Source organism: Hemiscyllium ocellatum, chromosome 8 (assembly GCF_020745735.1).
Source record: "Hemiscyllium ocellatum isolate sHemOce1 chromosome 8, sHemOce1.pat.X.cur, whole genome shotgun sequence".
NCBI lineage: Eukaryota > Metazoa > Chordata > Chondrichthyes > Orectolobiformes > Hemiscylliidae > Hemiscyllium > Hemiscyllium ocellatum.
The window spans coordinates 109,700,637-109,707,231 of record NC_083408.1 but is presented as its reverse complement, the minus strand read 5'-3'; the positions used below and the strand labels follow the sequence as shown (position 1 = coordinate 109,707,231).

The window sequence follows — 6,595 nt, the reverse complement described above, 5'->3', positions numbered from 1 at the left end:
CCTCTGTTAGAATGACCATGTTAGTTTCACTTCTTTCATATGTAAATCACGAAACTCTTTAAAAAGTTACATTCTCACGTTAAGTGTAACAATTGGTGTCAGCCAGATAAGATGTTGAAGGTGTTAGCCCCCTGTAGTCCCTGTCTGTGCCATGTTTAGACTGATTCCAACCTAAAACGTGAGTTAACAGAGTCTTACATGGATTAATGCAGTTTTTGAACAAAGTACAATGTAACTCTGCAAGTACAAATTCACCCCACAAACATGTATGTGTACGTGTGCATGTGGGTTTTTGTGTGTGTGTCCGTCTGGGGTAGGGGATTGTGAGTGTGAGGGATTGTGTATATGTGTATGTGTGAGTGTAAAGTGTCTAAGTCTGTGAGAGGATGCATGTGTGTGTGTGGGAGTGTATAGTGCAATGGTGGTCACCTGTAATGTGACATGAACCCAAGGTCCCGGTTGAGGCCCTCCCTATGGGTATGGAACTTAGCTATCAGCCTCTGCTCGGCCACTTTTCCCTGCTGCCTGTCCTGAAGTCCACCTTGGGAGGATGGTCACCCAAAGATCTGAGATCGATTGTTCTGGACCACTGAAGAAGGGCTCATGCCTGAAATGTTGATTCTCCTGCTCCTTGGATGCTGCCTGACCTGCTGCGCTTTTCCAGCAACACATTTTCAGCTCTGATCTCCAGCATCTGCAGTCCTCGCTTTCTCCACTGAAGTGTTCCCCAACTGGGAGGGAACACTTCTGTCTGCTGATTGTTGTGTGGTTCTGGATCAGTGGTGCTGGAAGAGCACAGCAGTTCAGGCAGCATCCAATGAGCAGCGAAATCGACGTTTTCGCTGCTCGTTGGATGCTGCCTGAACTGCTGTACTCTTCCTGCACCACTGATTCAGAATCTGGTTTCCAGCATCTGCAGTCATTGTTTTTACCTGATTGTTGTGCGGTGCCCATTCATCCATTGCCTTAGCCTTTGCTCAGTTTCACCAATGCACCATGCCTCAGGGCATTCTCGCCTGCAGCATCCTTACTTGCAGAGTTACATTGTACTTTGCTCAAAAACTGCGTGAATCCATGTAAGATTCTGCTAACTCACTTTTTAGATTAGAATCGGTCTAGACATTATGGCACAGACAGGGAATGCAGGGGGCTAACACCTTCAACATCTTATCTGGCTGACACCAATTGTTACAGTTAACCTGAGAATGTAACTTTTAGAAGAAGTTTTGTGATTTACAGATGAAAGAAGTGAAAGTATCATAGTTATTCTAACATGAGAGACTTAACAATCAAGGTATTTTACATCACACTGTAAACTTTTGCTATAAATTCTGTCTTCTGTAGACTCCACAACTACCTGATGAAGGAGTAGTGCTTCCAGTTAAACCTGTTGGACTATAACCTGGTGTTGTGTGATTTTTAACTTTGCCCACCCCAGACCATCACCAGCTCCTCCACATCACGTGTGCACCCTCCGCAGCCAGGAGCGGCCCCGAGGACGTCGTGCGTCATGGCGTAGGGACGCGCCGTGCGTAACCCAGCGCCAAGATGGCGGCGGGGCCCAGCCATTGGTTGCTGTTACGCTATCAGGCGCCATTCCTACCGCCCGAGTTCCTCCCGCCGGACCGGAGGGCCTGGAGGCCGCCCTGTGGGCGTCAGCAGGTCGAAAAACGCCGACTTTACCTCAGGGATTTATTGGCCGGGCCGACCTGCGGGGGGTTGGCTGGAGGGGGAGGCATTTCGGCGGCTGTCGTTGTTCGTGCGAGGGGCCCATGGGGGCCTGAGGCGGAGGGAGGTAATGCTCGGCCGGATTGTCTCCTTGGCGACGGCCAGGGAGATCGTGGCGTTATTGAGCGATGTTACCACCCCCCCTCCCCATCCCTTTTTTTTAAATAAGCACTTTTTATTCCAGGGGGTGGGGAAAAACCACGAGCGCTGGGGGAAAAAAAAATCCCTTGTGTTCGTCAACAGCCATCTTTCCATGACATGAAGTGTAAGTAGACAAAAAACCCAACTGTATCTTTATGTATTACATTGCTGCTGCTGCTTCACTCGAGAACATTGTTTCCTATACATTACAACTTATTTCTCCTCCACTTCCCCCTCCCTGACAAAGTGAAGTTGCAAACTCGGCAAAAGATCAGGGAGGCTTGAATAGTTTCGCTTGTTTATTTTTGTCCTATTTGAAAAGTCCATCTCGAACTTTTGTGTGTACATCTACGTACATATAGATAAATATTATGCATTTATAACGTGGTTTTGTCCTTGAAATACAGTCCAATGTGTCTTTGTCCTCACCGCTTTTATTTATGCTAAATTTTGGTGTTTGGTTGGAACCTGGACTTCTGAAATTGCAGCTAAAGTTTGGTTTGAAAGCACCAATTGGGCGAAATTTTGATTTTTTTAAAAATAAGTGTTTGGGGTTGTGATTATCATTGTTCTAACTGAAAGCGACTTGAAATGTTTGTATACTGTATCAAATTTAAATGCAATTCTCCTCTCATTGTCCTACCCAAGTTTCTTACTCTATTAAGACAGTTAAGTAAATATTTTTTTAAGAAAAGGAGCTATACCCTTTCCGGGCAGCCTGCTGCTCAATGAGTGTTTGTTTTTCTCTTTAATGGGTAATTGTGTCCGTCTACACTTGTTTCCCCCTGCTGCGCACATTGGTTCTTTAAGTTGTTTCTTTTTATTTGCAGATTTTGTTTTGGAACATTCGCCCTTTCTCTCTTAAGATGTTGCTGTTTTCATGTAATGTCATTGTATTGCATTGTCATCCTCTGCTATAGGGAGCAGTGTTAGGCAACACCGCAGTGTCCTCAACCTCTGTCCTCTGGTAGGATAATGGTCTTTACCTTGTGATGGTGAAAGCAAATCTCATTCTCGTATCAAGGATGGTTATTGTTTAAATCCCATTTGAGAAACATACTGAATTCTCCTGTTAACTTCACATTTTTTTTAGGCTTATCTCAGCGTAAGTGTAACTTGTAGAAATGGGAATGTGTAAATGTCGCGGCCTTTCCCTTAAAAAAAGCCTGTTTTGTTTTGGTCTTGCCGGAGCTTTGCTCCGTACTTAAATTGGTCGTTTCAGCAGATTAGGATTTAATCCAAGGTGACAAGGCAACTGTTTCCAAGGGGAGACAACTCTGGAGAAAGCCAAAGCCATGGACCTGCCACTTGACCTTTTGACAGTTAGGTGGTCGAATGAAAAGATGCACCAGCAATTAACCCAGATTATGAAGTTCGCACACATCTTCGTGATTTACACAGTCCGTTTGAAGCAATGCACAGCGGCGTCTTTCAGTCTCGCTGCGCTGCAGATGTTATCTATAAATTCAGGACTGCAAAACTGGATGACCGAAGTCGATGCGTTTCATGTCGCTCGTCCATTCGTCGAAAACAACGCTTGTGCTATCTATGAAAGACTGTCGATGCTTTAACAGTTTCGCACTCTTCCAAAAATAGAATGCAAGGGATTGTGGGCAGGAGTCTTGTGATTTTTTTCTTCTCTCTCTGTATAATGTAAACCAGATGCTATGTGCGGAGGAATTGCCACGCAGCTCAAACCGTGTACGATTAAATCACTTACGCCCACTTCGGAGGCACGGGATCTGATTACTGACTACCGACCTTAAATTGGATGTTTGTTTTGAAACAATCAATGAACGGATTTCGGCGGCTGAGTTAAATAGGACAGAAGGGCAAAGATGCAAAGGACAAAGTTGATTTTTTTGCTTGTTATGGCATGCTAACAAAATACGTTTGCAAAACGAATACTGGAAACAACTTTGTATTCATTTACAATGATATTTGAGGCGTGGTCCTACAAAGTAACTGCCCGATAAGGCGTTTTTTTTTGTTATATATTGCTCCATATATTCAAACGCGTTTTCAACGCAAGGTATTAGACCTTCCTAAAGATACATTGTTATTTAAAAGTGAAAATCGTGCGCTTCAAACCAATTACACACAAGGAATTCAAAGTTAACTCTTCCTTTATGTACGGGGACCGCAGTTGGAAGCATTCGGCTATTGGATTGCTGTAATGTTTGAAAATAAACCTTATCTCATTGAAATAATTGTCCATTACGCAATCTTTGTGTTTTATATGTTCTGACATGTATAGACTCATTAACAAAATGGCCTTGAATTGCACTGATTCTTTATTTTAATGAAACGGTTATATTTTAAAAACTTTTTTGATTTTCATAATTGAAGTTTTAATGTATTTGGGGTTCAGCAGAATGTTACTACAATGATATATTGTATGAATTCTGGTTGCATAGGGAATGTTACAGATAGAAAAAGTTATATTCAGTGCGAAATTCTTCTATAGATTTTCAACAATTTTCTTTAAGGCCTGATCATGTTACCCCATAAAGATAATTGGCTCTGCACTGGTGAAATACTCATTAAGTGTTTTAACTTGATCTAATAAATGTGTGTTAAGTACTATTAAGCTCCAAAGACTGACTGCTTCACATGGAGGGATTAGTTATTACCACATACTTATCCTTAATGTAACTTGCTTCATGTGACATAATCCAACCTCTCAAATTTCAAACTGTTTGCATACAAATTGTAATGAAAAGAGGGAATAAAAGAGCGCTGATCTGTGTTAGTTACATGAATTGATACAGTAATGAGGGTGTATGTTCATACTAGTGATTTAACTCTGCTTTGCTAAAAGAGAAATTAATCACTGATATATAATAATGTAATCCTTTGATTATAGATTAGAAAATGCCTTGATGACTTCCTGAATTTGAACATTAAGTGCAGGTTTTTATTGTATGTAGCCCAAATAATCAATCAGTTAGACAAAACTGGTTTCTTTACATTCTTAAAAGATTAAATTATACACCTAGTTTACTATACACTATAGTTAAAATTTATCCAGTAAATAAAGCTCCACTTGCTGAACCTTCGGCTACAAGTTGTAACACTAAATTCATTCTGGTTGACCTTTTCTGGATTTTCTCTATTCGGGAACTAAACTGGACACTATCCTGTGTGCAGCCACCAGTATTGCATTCATAACTTACTGAATTCTACGAGCAGTTCAACACATGCTGTTTAGGCTTGCAACTCTAGTTTACAGCTTTTAAAATTCAGCATCTGTATATGTGACTTTCTTGTTTCAACCCTCACCTATAAGGAGGTAACCCATGCATGATATACATATGTCTGAAATTGCAGCACTAATCCTTCATTTATCCACAATGACGGATATCTGCAAGATACCTAGTGTTTCTACATAATGTTGTATGCTATCTGTTGCGTTGCTTTTGAGCCTAGGCACTCTGATAAGCCATCGTCATACTGGTCATTACATTTTGATCCTTGTTGGTTCCTTATTGCGCACCGACCTTTATACCGCTGAGGCCAAGCGCCAGCTCGCGGACGCCTCTTCCTATTGCCCCCTTGACCATGACCACACCTCCCACCACCAAACCATCATCTCCCAGACCATCCGTAACCTCATCACCTCTCATTCCTGATGAAGGGCTTGTGCCCGAAACGTCGAATTTCCTGTTCCTTGGACGCTGCCTGACCTGTGCTTTAACCAGCAACACATTTTTCGCTCCTTATTGTAATTTCATTTTTATGTAATTTCTACTGTGGATTACTAGCTATTATATAATTTTTTAAAATTTGCATTTTTGCCCTTACTATTTTCCCAGTTGAGCTTCTTGTGAAGCAATTGTCATCAAACTCCTCAGTCAGATGTGTAATAATCTTGCAAAATCAAACCGTGGATGTTGGAAATCTGAAGTAAAAACAAGGTGTTAGCTATGATGGCGTATGTGGAATAATAATTTGTTAGTCAGAATTGCAGAGATGTGTTTATCCACAGCCACCAGTTTTAAATATCAACTTGCATAGAATCAAAGAATGGTTACTACACATTTTGCAGATCATACTTGTCACAAACATTTTGCTTGTGCCATACCTCTGCCCTATCTCAGCAAGACTCTGCAGACAATTATCTGATTTTCTTTAAAATGCAGTTGAATCTCCCTCTATTATAATCTCAGGCAGTGCATTCCAGTTCTTAACCACATGTTGTCTAAATGGGTGTTTTTATGCCCCTTCTGGTTCTCCAAACATATTATTGTGCACTGCTTAATATTTCTACTATTGGGAACAGTTACTCCCTACCTAGAATAAAACAGAGATGCTGGGAATCTGAAATAAAAACAGAAATCACTGGAATATGCAACAGGTCTGGCAGCATCTATAGGAAGAAAGTAGAGTTAACATTTTGAGATCAGTAACTCCTCTTCAGAACTGTTAGGATTGGCAAAACTTGTACTTATGCATAAGTGTGCATGTGGGGTGGATGGTGTTGTGTTGAAGGGAATAGCTGAGTGGAAAGATGGAAATAGAACCCACAGAAGAAGGGAGTAGGTAAATTGAGAGAATGCATGGCAGGACAGGACAGAAGAAAAGCTAATGGTGAGAAAATGGATTCATTGAGCTGAATGCAGCCCTTATAACATGGTAATGGACCTAGGAGTATGTGAGAATGCATGAATACTAAAATGACCCATCTCAAAACAAGACTGCATGTGTTAAAACAAAAATGCATGGA

At 41.3% G+C, this 6,595-nt stretch overlaps 1 protein-coding gene across 4 annotated transcripts in view; it reads left to right on the top strand.

Moving 5' to 3' along the window:
* Positions 1-1,537: 1,537 nt before the first annotated feature.
* foxn3 (forkhead box N3) overlaps positions 1,538-6,595 on the top strand; it is a 459,373-nt gene continuing 454,315 nt past the window's right edge. For 3 of the 4 annotated variants that reach the window (XM_060829454.1, XM_060829446.1, XM_060829447.1), the window contains exon 1: positions 1,538-1,993. The gene's annotated coding sequence lies outside the window, so the exon portion shown is untranslated. The remainder of the gene's footprint in view (positions 1,994-6,595) is intronic. The other variant, XM_060829451.1, reaches the window with a different exon arrangement.